The sequence below is a fragment of the Pecten maximus genome, chromosome 18 (assembly GCF_902652985.1).
Source record: "Pecten maximus chromosome 18, xPecMax1.1, whole genome shotgun sequence".
Lineage (NCBI taxonomy): Eukaryota > Metazoa > Mollusca > Bivalvia > Pectinida > Pectinidae > Pecten > Pecten maximus.
The window spans coordinates 1,754,433-1,768,282 of NC_047032.1; the positions used below are offsets into that span (position 1 = coordinate 1,754,433).

At 33.9% G+C, this 13,850-nt stretch overlaps 1 protein-coding gene across 1 annotated transcript in view; it reads right to left on the reverse strand.

Moving 5' to 3' along the window:
• The window catches only part of LOC117317035 (kinesin-like protein KIF13B), a 416,447-nt gene that overhangs the window by 194,700 nt on the left and 207,897 nt on the right, over positions 1-13,850 (reverse strand). The gene's annotated exons all lie outside the window — the stretch shown is intronic.

Here is a 13,850-nt window from a genome sequence, read left to right on the forward strand (position 1 = left end):
AGGAAAGGGGTGAGGGGGGTGATATACTGACAGTAAGGAGAGGGGTGAGGGGGTAATATACTGACAGTAAGGAGAGGGGTGAGGGGGTAATATACTGACAGTAAGGAGAGGGGTGAGGGGGGTGATATACTGACAGTAAGGAGAGGGGTGAGGGGGGTGATATACTGACAGTAAGGAGAGGGGTGAGGGGGTAATATACTGACAGTAAGGAGAGGGGTGAGGGGGGTATATACTGACAGTAAGGAGAGGGGTGAGGGGGTTGATATACTGACAGTAAGGAGAGGGGTGAGGGGGTAATATACTGACAGTAAGGAGAGGGGTGAGGGGGTAATATACTGACAGTAAGGAGAGGGGTGAGGGGGGTGATATACTGACAGTAAGGAGAGGGGTGAGGGGGGTAATATACTGACAGTAAGGAGAGGGGTGAGGGGGTAATATACTGACAGTAAGGAGAGGGGTGAGGGGGTAATATACTGACAGTAAGGAGAGGGGTGAGGGGGTAATATACTGACAGTAAGGAGAGGGGTGAGGGGGTAATATACTGACAGTAGGAGAGGGGTGAGGGGGTAATATACTGACAGTAAGGAGAGGGGTGAGGGGGTAATATACTGACAGTAAGGAGAGGGGTGAGGGGGGGTGATATACTGACAGTAAGGAGAGGGGTGAGGGGGTAATATACTGACAGTAAGGAGAGGGGTGAGGAGGTAATATACTGACAGTAAGGAGAGGGGTGAGGGAGGTAATATACTGACAGTAAGGAGAGAGGTGAGGGGGGTAATATACTGACAGTAAGGAGAGAGGTGAGGGGGTAATATACGGACAGTAGAGAGAGAAGACCAGTATGGCCATCTATTTTAAACAGCTGACTGCTTCTTTAAAGATTTCATCTGAATGGAATGTGCATTTTGACATCTGATCATAGCCGTTCACACAGAAACTGTCGGGTTATAGTGCCGTGCTTTTCCTCAATTTTATCATCTTTTTTTTTATTAGTCATCTCCAGACTCAAAGATAGTAACTCGAGGAACAGTAATGAAATAAAGATGTTCACATTCAAAAGTTTAACTGTACCAAAAATATAAATCAATGAATTTGAGTATGAAGTATCCAGTCAGAGTCCCATTTATATTAGTTAAAATTCTAATGACCTTTTCAACAAAACCGACTGAGAAAATTGACTGAATGATGAACACAGTATCATGATTTCTCTACCGATCCTATTTGTCCAGCAATAAGCCTGTGTCTCATAATATGTGTTTGACCCCTGGACTTATTACAGGATAAATACAATAAGTAAAACTCTGTGTTTGACCCCTGAGGCTTATTACAGGATAAATATAATAAGTAAAACTATATGTGTTTGACCGCTGGACTTATTACAGGATAAATACGGTAAATAAAACTATGTGTTTGACCCCCAGGCTTATTTCAGGATAAATACAATAAGTAAAACTCTATGTGTTTGACCCCTGGGCTTATTTCAGGATAAATACAATAAGTAAAACTCTATGTGTTTGACCCCTGGGCTTATTTCAGGATAAAGACAATAAGTAAAACTCTATATGTTTGACCCTGGGCTTATAACCGGATAAATACAATAAGTAAAACTCTGTGTTTGACCCCTAGACTTATTTCAGGATAAATACAATAAATAAAACTCTATGTGTTTGACCCCCAGGCTTATTTTAGGATAAATACGGTAAATAAAACTCTATGTGTTTGACCCCTGGACTTATTACAGGATAAATACAATAAGTAAAACTCTATGTTTGACCCCCAGGCTTATTTTAGGATAAATACGGTAAATAAAACTCTATGTGTTTGACCCCTGGACTTATTACAGGATAAATACAATAAGTAAAACTCTATGTTTGACCCCCAGGCTTATTTTAGGATAAATACGGTAAATAAAACTCTATGTGTTTGACCCCCAGGCTTATTACAGGATAAATACGGTAAATATAACTCTATGTGTTTGACCCCTGGACTTATTAGAGGATAAATACGGTAGCTATAACAGTAAATTACAGCACTTGTTACCTTTCTAAGATATATTTTCCTGACTCAGGGCGAGCTGTACTAACAAATTTCTGTTGATATTTTTCTGACTTACAACATCTGCTTCACTTATCAACATTTCTTGCCGAGAAAAAACATTTCTTTGGCAGCCAGGAAAAATGTAGCACTTAATTCAGTTTTTGCCTCAGTTTTTAAATTGGACTACACGACAATCGACTCGTCATGATTGGAGATAGTTATAAACACATTAAAATCTTTATCTGATGCTCATGAACTGCCACTCTGTAAATTTGTGGTGAATGAACATGAAACTTAAAACTGACGATACATCTCTCAGAACCTCCGTCACCATCAAATTCCTTTATCAAACATACTTCCTTACAAAATTTTCTACATTCCTCATATGCTTTCTTAATTCATATTTTTCTTGTAACGTCATCAGTATAATTAGAACCCTATTATGAGTATACACAGTGGTTTAACGGTTTATCGGGAGGGTGTAGGTGTTTCTGTGTTTTACACTATATTTCTAATTTCTTTTTTACATGTACAATATATATACTATCATAATAGATATGACCTGAAGTAAAAGTTTCCAAACAGGACAATTTAGTTCTACTGTCTGGGTATAGTTATACCTACCAATTATCTACCCAGGGAGGTTTATTTGTGATACATGCAACATGTTATTAAGAGTTCTGATTGAAATTTTTAGACCTAGGATTACTGCAATATTTAGGATTAGGATTTTTTTTTTTTTTAAGACTCAAATTATTTAGGAGATTATTATTTATTTTTAGGACATGGATTAATGTTATAATCAGGACTCAGATTATTGCTATTTTTAAAATATGATTTTTAATATTAATATTATTGTAATATTTAGAGCAAGGATAATTGTAATATTTAGGACTAGGATTATTGTGATAATTAGGGCTCAGATTATTGTTGTTTTCAAGACCAGGATTTCTGTAATTTTTAGGACTAGGATTTTGTAATTTTTAGGACTAGGATTATTGTGATAATTCGGACTCAGATTATTGTGACAATTAGGACTAGGATTTCTGTTATTTCTAGCACTAGGATTATTGTGATTTTTAATAATATTTTAATCTTTAAGACAAGGATTACTGTAATAATTAGAACTAGGATTATTGTAATTTTCAGGACAATGATAATTGTTATAATTAGGACTCAGATTATTGTTATTTCAAAATAGGATTTTTGTAATTTTTAAGATTAGTATTATTGAAATATTAAAAGCTAGCATTATTGTAATATTTAGGACTAGGATTATTGTAAATTATTTCAAATTGATAGAAAAAAACTGACTCTAACAACTCTGTAATAGTTTTATATGTGATGCATGTAACGGCTCACCTGTACAGATAGGACGCTTTGTCTGACAGGTGTTGTATGTAATATCTCACCTGTACAGATAGGACATTTTGTCTAACAGGTGATGTATGTAATACATATGTACAGATAGGACATTTTGTCTGACAGGTGTTGTATGTAATACATCTGTACAGATAGGACATTTTGTCTGACAGGTGTTGTATGTAATATCTCACCTGTACAGATAGGACATTTTGTCTGACAGGTGTTGGTATGTAATATCTCACCTGTACAGATAGGACATTTTGTCTGACAGGTGTTGTATGTAATATCTCACCTGTACAGATAGGACATTTTGTCTGACAGGTGTTGTATGTAATACATCTGTACATATAGGACATTTTGTCCGACAGGTGTTGTATGTAATAGCTCACCTGTACAGATAGGACATTTTGTCTGACAGGTGTTGTATGTAATAGCTCACCTGTACAGATAGGACATTTTGTCTGACAGGTGTTGTATGTAATAGCTCACCTGTACAGATAGGACATTTTTCTGACAAAAACACCCCCGTAATAGTTCTATATGTATTTTATGTAACACCCCCGTAATAGTTCTATATGTATTTTATGTAATGGCTTAAATTACCTGTACGACTGACTATACCTGCTCTATTAATTAACAAAGAACAATTGATCAATAAATTGCTTTTAACATCATGACAGATGGAAGTAGTTACTTTGATATTCCTCGTTAACCGATCACTTGATCAACAGTTACTCGGTTTAAAACATCAAGATTAACATCAGCTCATCAAGTCATGTCAGAGTGATAGGTGATCTAACACAGCATTCCATTTCATATGAGATTTAATAAAAAAGATTCAGAAAATTTATTTTACCAAGCCTTTGACAAACCCCGACACTCCACCTTGATCCTCCGTACCATTTTACCAAGCCTTTGACAAACCCCCAACACTCCACCTCGATCCTCCATACCATTTTACCAAGCCTTTGACAAACCCCCGACACTCCACCTTGATCCTCCGTACCATTTTACCAAGCCTTTGACAACAACTGACACTCCACCTCGATCCTCCGTACCATTTTACCAAGCCTTTGACAACAATTGACACTCAACCTCGATCCTCCGTAATACAAGTAATACAATGGTGGATGGACTAAGTAATCAATAAATAAACCTAGATTTGCCATCTGTTGTTTCTGTCTATTGCTTTGTTAATAGCCAGAATAAGTCTCATGACAGTTTCCTTGTAGTAGCTGGTGGCTACCTAATCACACAGAATGACAATCACATGCTGTCAAGAACAATTAGGGTGAAATGACTTCTGTATAAAAATAGATTGATCTCCAAATGTAATGGACCATGTTCGATTTATAGAATTTCATATTCTTAATAATGCTTATTTAGGTTGATTTAAACTGATCCGAGTGATCATTCTATGTATATATGATATCGGCTATACAGATTTAAATGGGCGTCATTACACTGCCCCCTCGTCAGACCAGACAACGACCTATGTACACTGTCATATCTGTCTATACAGAGACTACTGAACCATTATTTAAGCAATGAACAGTGGTTTTAACCCTTATCATGCTTATCACATTATTACTTCCCTTTGTCCCATGTGCTGAATAAAACAGTGAAAAACAGTAAAAAGTGTCTTTGGTTTTCATTTTAGTACTGTGAATTCATTTTCAGGGTAAACTAGATAAACCATATACTTTTTTTTAAAGGTTATGACCTCCTCTTTATATTTAAGTAGTTGGAAATATAATTTAATAGTTTCAGGTGTAAACAGGTGAGATACAGGTGTTTTTTTTATTATTTATATAAAACATGTAACATATTATTCATGTGTATCAAAATCCATTACATTAGAAAGATACAAAAGGTTTGTATTTTTTTACAGAAAAAATAAAGAATTTTATCACCAGTTTGTGACTTTTCTTTTACATATTTACTTCATTTATATGAACATACATGTACCTAATCAGTCATCACTTTCGTTATCCACATTCGACTGTGTGTGTGGGGTGGAGGGACAGGTTCTCGCGATTTGCGTCGAGTCTTTTCTGTGGTTTCTGTCACAATAATTTCCACAAAATGTTTCGTAAAAAACTGTGTAAAAAAGTCAACAGCTTCCATATTGTCATCAAGATCTAACTTGATCTGGCATACCTTGAAAGGAGCATTTACAGGTGGGGTATCGTTACGCAACCACTCCTTATTGTCGTCAAATTCTTTGTCTCTTACACATTGATCTATTTGAATTTGTCTATGAATTTGAACATTATCAAAAGCAATATCATCAAACCCTTCAAATTCTAATGAATCGTCTGATTCTGCAAAATATTCCCGGAGGAAAGCATCCTCTCTTCCTCGTGAGCAAATGCCACGTCGTCGTCCGACATTTTGTAACCAAGTTTGTGTCAGTGAAAGAAATCCCTGATAGTATTTTTATCAGCCAATCAAATTACACAGATTTACCGCAAAGGCATTTTGGGAAGGTATGACATAATTCTGTATTAGACTCACAGCTAATGGGGGTATTCCTGTATCTATTTTCGGACGCACGCACATCGAAAAGCAACAAATGTCGCGATAAGCAAGCAAGACCGTGGGTCGGCGCAGCAACATTTGTCGCGGTAAGCATGATAAGGTTTATGTTTAACGGGTTCTCATGCTACATTTGCCCACCATACATCTTGCTGCCATATCAATTATAACAACATTAAAACCAATGTTCAATACTTATATTTACATTGTCTTACCATTTTCTTCAACTTTGAAAAAAAACTAAACCAACACAAAAAAAATCCCGCCTTTTTTAATGTCACATGACCCACTGGGTGTTATAGCCTGAGGCACTGGGTATTATAGGCGTATGGTGGCAACTGCCTCTTAGCATTGTGTCAATGGGGAAACGCTGAGCAAATGTAAATATAATGTTGTTACACTGCCCCTTGTCAAACCTGACGTCATCGTACTGTTGTTAAACTACCCCTCGTCAGATCAGATAACGATCGGTGCATGTTGTCATGCGATAAAATCACTAGCTATATTTACTTTCTAATATATTTATGTAAAACTTGATCACCGGAAGAATTCTGTGGCTCTCTAAATGGAATTTTTATTGATTAGAAAGATTTTCAGCTTTTTTTATCACACTAATTATTTTTAAAATGGTTTGTGTTGATTCTATGAAATAGCACAATAGTTTGCACTGGAGAGTTCGGTAAACATTGGCCGAGTACGATAAAGTTGGTCGGGAAAGGATGCTTTTTAGAGATTAAGTTTTACAGAGAGAATATAATATATAGACGCATGAATTATTTACCAGCCTCAGCCATTGTGGATACTATAGGGTTGAGCTACAGGAGGCCGAGCTTTGTGACTGCTCTTCAATTACAGTGGATGAATTTTTAATATGAAACTAGCTATATATCACAAGTACCTGAATCAATTATCAGAATTCACCAAATTAATACCACACCACTAACGATGACGGCAGGTAAAATTGATATATTTGATGAATACTCCGTGTGATGCTGAGTTGCCAGGCTAAAGGTAAACAGGCGGATGACTGGAGAATAAAGAATGCTGTTTTGTCACCAGTTATGGACACTCTGGATGGGCTACCATACGATATAGATATAAAGTCTTGTAACAGAACAGGTCATCTGTGATATAGTGACAACCTACAGACTACAGTTTGGATATCTGTAATTTAGTGACAACCGCCAGACTACAGTTTGGATATCTGTGATATAGTGACAACCTACAGACTACAGTTTGGATATCTGTGATATAGTGACAACCTACAGACTACAGTTTGGATATCTGTAATATAGTGACAACCTACAGACTACAGTTTGGATATCTGTAATATAGTGACAACCTACAGACTACAGTTTGGATATCTGTAATATAGTAAGAACCGCCAGGCTACAGATTGGATATCTGTAATATAGTAAGAACCGCCAGGCTACAGTTTGGATATCTGTAATATAGTAAGAACCTCCAGACTACAGTTTGGATATCTGTAATATAGTGACAACCTACAGACTACAGTTTGGATATCTGTAATATAGTGACAACCTACAGACTACAGTTTGGATATCTGTAATATAGTAAGAACCGCCAGGCTACAGATTGGATATCTGTAATATAGTGACAACCTCGAGAGTACAGTTTGGATATCTGTAATTTAGTGAGAACCTCCTGCTTACAGTTTGGATATGAAAGGTAAGATTTCAGCGTAGGGAGCAGTTTTTAGGATTTGTAACTTGTTAGGTTGGAAACAAGTTTTTTAGAATCATCATTCACCCATTAAAGATGATGTTTTTAATTCACTATCTTCTCCCACTAAATTTATTTTGTTTAAATACATCATTCTGAATTTATCCATTAGATTTATCCCATTTAATCTTACCATCTATAATTTATCAATTAAATACATCCCTTTTAATTATACCATTATGATTTTTCCATAAAATTTATCTTCTTTTAATTACATCATCTATAATTTATCTATTAAATTTATCTATTAAATTTATCTTTTTTAATTACATCATCTGTAATTTATCTATTGAATTTATCTTTTTTAATTACATCATCTATAATCTATCCATTAAATTTATCTTTTTTAATTAAATCATCTATAATTTATCCATTAAATTTATCTTTTTTAATTAAATCATCTATAATTTATCCATTAAATTTATCTTTTTTAATTACATCATCTATAATTTATCAATTAAATTTATCATGTTTAATTATACCATTTAATTTATCCATTAAATTTATCTTTTTTAATTACATCATCTATAATTTATCAATTAAATTTATCATGTTTAATTATACCATTTAATTTATCCATTAAATTTATTTTTTTAATTACATCATCTATAATTTATCAATTAAATTTATCATGTTTAATTATACCATTTAATTTATCCATTAAATTTATCTTTTTTAATTACATCATCTATAATTTATCAATTGAATTTATCATATTTAATTATACCATTTAATAAATCCATTAAATTTATCTTTTTTAATTATATCATCTATAATTTATCCATTAAATTGATCTTTTTTAATTATATCATCTATAATTTATCCATTAAATTTATCTTTTTTAATTACATCATCTATAATTTATAAATTAAATTTATCTTTTTTAATTACATCATCTATAATTTATCTATTAAATTTATCTTTTTTAATTACATCATCTATAATTTATCAATTGAATTTATCATGTTTAATTATACCATTTAATTTATCCATTAAATTGATCTTTTTTAATTACATCATCTATAATTTATCAATTAAATTTATCATGTTTAATTATACCATTTAATTTATCCATTAAATTTATCTTTTTTAATTACATCATCTATAATTATCAATTAAATTTTTCATGTTTAATTATACCATTTAATTTATCCATTAAATTTATCTTTTTTAATTACATCATCTATAATTTATCAATTGAATTTATCATATTTAATTATACCATTTAATAAATCCATTAAATTTATCTTTTTTAATTATATCATCTATAATTTATCCATTAAATTGATCTTTTTTAATTATATCATCTATAATTTATCCATTAAATTTATCTTTTTTAATTACATCATCTATAATTTATAAATTAAATTTATCTTTTTTAATTACATCATCTATAATTTATCTATTAAATTTATCTTTTTTAATTACATCATCTATAATTTATCAATTGAATTTATCATGTTTAATTATACCATTTAATTTATCCATTAAATTTATCTTTTTTAATTATATCATCTATAATTTATCCATTAAATTTATCTTTTTTAATTACATCATCTATAATTTATCCATTAAATTTATCTTTTTTAACTATATCATCTATAATTTATCCATTAAATTTATCTTTTTTAATTACATCATCTATAATGTATCCATTAAATTTATCTTTTTTAATTACATCATCTATAATTTATCCATTAAATTTATCTTTTTTAATTACATCATCTATAATTTATCCATTAAATTTATCTTTTTTAATTACATCATCTATAATTTATCCATTAGAATGATCATGTTTCGTTACTTTTTCTTCATTATATCATAAAATGATGCAGTTTATGCAACCTTCCCTTCATACATTTTAAATTTTTGCAGTTAAAGTTCCAAACAACCTCTTAAATAGCTATCAACTTATTTGGTTTTGCCTATTCATTATAGCTATTGTTTAACATGTTACCTTGGTAACCTGAAGTGGAAATATGTCTTACACGTTTTGACCCGATAAAGGACCACAACCTCCGGGAAATTGAATGGAACTGTATTGTGTAATATATCGTTCAATAGGTAAAGTTAAGATAATTCTGCTTCAAAAAGAAGAGAATTGTATTACATAACAACAAGAAATCCAATTGATTATATTGTACTTGGAAACCTTTGAAATAAAAGCTTTGAGATTCTGGGTTAATGGATTCATAAAGAATGCTTGATGTTTTTCTGAAGTGCCCAGAACTATGGAATCGTTTATAGATTTTACCTACTTTACACTAAAACAAACCAGTACCGTCTATACCAAGTACAAAAATATTAAACAAAGAAAATATCAAAGTCCCCAAAACTACAATTTCCTAACCAATGATATAATTGCGAGTTACAGCAGACCGACTGCTGAAAGATATTATTACACAGCTTTGTGTACACGACGGATCCAAGTGCTGTAATTTGTTTAATTCACTGAAAATAATTCTGATCAATTTTTTCATGTGTTTGAACACAATATTGTTTTATGCCAAACTCACAATGATCAAATATTCACATTGATTTCTAATCAGGTTATTGAAGTAGAGAGAATCAAAGGAACACCGATCAGAGAACTAGTCGAGGTCATTCAGAAGCTTAGTAGGATGTATATAATAAAGTCCACAAATTAGTCTAGGTGCTCTGGAAGCTTTAGGAGAATGTATCTGATATAGGCCACAAATTAGTCTAGGTGCCCTGGAAGCTTTGGCAGAATGTATCTGATATAGGCCACAAATAAGTCTAGGTGCCCCAGAAGCTTGAACAGGTTATGACTAAAAAAAAAATATAGGTAAAAAATTAGTCTATATGTGTCCCAGGAGCTATATCTAGCATAAAGACTAATTTAACAGGATAAACTAATCCATCTATTTCACCATAAGTGAACAGCTTCATTTTTTTTTTTTATCATTCTTTGTTTCCCATCACATTGCAAAATACTACAACAGGTGTTAAATGATTAAGGGAAGGTATTTATATCGGAGGTGTTTTTAATTAGAAGTTAATAAGGATAAATAAAGTTAATAACGAGTTTTTGACTGGTTCCAGTTTAAAGTCTTAAAAACATCAGGTACAATATAATTCAAATCATCAAATGATTTAAATGAGAGTTATTCAAGAAATAGTTCAAATACAGGTTATGTTTAAAGTTTAAAAATTTTATTTCAATTTTTTTTTTTTTTTTTTTTTTTAATTTTAATTTTTTTTTTTACTAAGGTATTAGATCAGTATATGGCGAAAAGTTTTAGATGTTTCAGTCAGATATGAATCAAGTTTTTATAGATAGATAAAATTTTTGTTTTTTATATATTTCAGATTTGTAATACAGACTTCCAACTATGAGACAGTCGGCATAATAACCTTTTACGCAGAAAAAATCCTCTGCATATCATATGTATTACTGAGGAGACATGCAGTCAGCAATCAGTGAAAAGTGATTATCACCGAAACTGTCTAACCATCATTCCACATCATGTCTAGTAACAACATTTTAACTTCAGCGACCTCCACAGAGGTCACCGTTTCTGTTGTCATAGTGACCATACTGATTCTACTGGTGATCTGTAACCTACTTATGTATACAGTGACACGAATGCTCACAGATCCGAAGTTCTGTTTACGTCAAATGGTCCAACGTTACACCCAGAAAGTTCCGCGCGTTCGAGTCTTAGAAGTACACCCGAAACCAAGGACACCGTCATTGATCGGGCAGAGTCATGCAGATCTGATATCACTGCTGTCACATTCTGCAAATCTCCAGCTGGACAACATACCAAGGGAGACAACTCCCACACTACAGCCTGACAGTGCATCTGCCGAGATTATTCATTTTTCTACACTACAGGATGATGGCTTTACAAGGGAGATAACTCCTGTTTATATGAAGGAAGAAACATGGAAGGAAAACATGACTATCAAGTGTGAAATGCAGAAAGTTGAGTCTGTCCGGGAGAAGGTCACGAAGCAGGCCAAGTCTGATCGAAAAGGTGATATACAAAAAATGACAGGGGGGATAACTCTAGTAGCAGACAGTAATTTACCACCGTCAAGGAAACGTGACGATGTTACCGATAAATTAGAACATGAAAATCAACAGAAAGAAAATGGACAAAATCCCAATCGATCGTTACCAATTAAATCTCAAGTTTTAAGTTCGAATAAAGATAATAGAAATGGTGTGCAGTCTAAAGTATCAAAGAAAGGCATTAAATCCCTTCCCAAGGGAGGTAACTCACCAAACGTAACTTACGCTGACAGTGAACCTGCAAAAGCAGGTATTAAACAAGGCAATGAAATTCTTCCAAGGGGAGGTAACTCACCAAACACAACTTATGCTGACAGTGAACCTGCAACATCTGTGAAACAAGACAATGAATTCCAGGGACAGACATTGCCTACGGAGTCTAGAGGGGTAGTGAGACAGAGACATGATGAAAAATGCACAGCAGAGAAAGAAGGATGTACAGACAGAGTGAGGGATAAGGAAGCATGTACAGACAAGTTGACGGAGGAATCAGACAACATATCTGAAAAGTCTGGCATAAACACAACCTCCGCTACCGAAAATTGTCAGGAATCGTCAGACACAAGGTTAGATACAGGACCACGCCCAAAGACCAGCGCAGAAACAAATGTGGGAAAAATATCTAATCCTCCCAACGAAACAGAAACAAATGTGGGAAAAATATCTAATCCTCTGAACGGAACAGGGACAAAACCTGAAACAAAACATGATTCCAACATTGGACAGGAAGCAGGTTCTGACGACCAACAGATAATACTGATAAACAACTACGATACACCAGTTATTAAGTTCTTCAAAGAAATGAAAAAAGAAATTGTGGAAACTACGGAAGAAATGATGGTCAATGATGGGCTGGTTATAGATGAATCAGAACTGACAGAGGGACAAGCGGACGAACAAAGAGGGCAGGAACAGGGAAAAACCAGAAATCAGACACAAACTACTGAAGGGATGATGGTCAATGATGGGCTGGTTATAGATGAATCTGAACGAACAGAGGGACAAACGAACGAACAAAAAGGGCAGGAACAGGGAAAAAACAGAAATCAGATGGATATAAACAGTGACATTGGAGGAGACATAGTGACTGAGAGGAGGGTACGAGATGGACGGATTGATAGAGACAATGAAAGGGACGAACAAGGCACAGCCAAAAACAGTTCTGCTGCCTTTGAAAATCAGGAAAGAAATGATTTAAATAGGCAGAATGCTTTTAACACTGAGAAAAATGGCAATGACATTCATAATTCTGATATAGAGAACCCTGTAAGCTCAGCTAAAGGAGATGGAATGACTGAGGAAAGGACAAACACAGAATACAAAAGTGTCAGTCGACAACGAAGTAAACACTCAAATGGATATGCCAGACAGCGGTTCAGCCAGTACTGAGGGATGCTGGGAAGGAAAACAGAGCGGAACTAGTTCATCAGCGGAAAAGAAAGATGGAGACCAAAATAAGACAAAGGAGTCTTCAGTGGTAACTGTAGAGGGACAAATAAATACGCACACTGTGAAAGCAGTAGACACAGCAACGTTGAATGAACAAATTAAGACAGAAGAAATAAGTGATGAACTGCAGTTGTCAGGTGATAATAACATAAAGACAGAAAGAGAAATTAAGGAAGAAACCTTGTCAGACAAGAGTGAGGATTCAAAATCCTCGGAAACAGATATTGAAAAAGATCTTAATGAATACATCAGATCGAACACCATGGAGACTAACAGTGATGACAGAGTAAATGATAAACTTGATGATAATGTTGAGGAGGCATCGGTCAAAGATGTCAAACCTAAGACCAAGCATAGCAAACAGGAACCAGTTACAACGAAAACAAAGGCTGTCAGGGCCAGAAACCTGGCAGCAGTACGCACCGGTAAACGCTTCAAACAACTGAAACTGACTCAGTAACCATAGCAACGGTAACGCTTCAAACAACTGTAACTGGCTCAGTAACCACAGCAACGGAAAACCCTTCAAATAACTCAAACTGGCTCAGTAACCATAGCAACGGAAAACCCTTCAAACAACTCAAACTGGCTAAGTAACTACAGCACCATTAACAAAGCTCAAATTCACACAGCATTGACAAATGATTCAAACAGCTTAAATCCCAGCAACGGTATATAT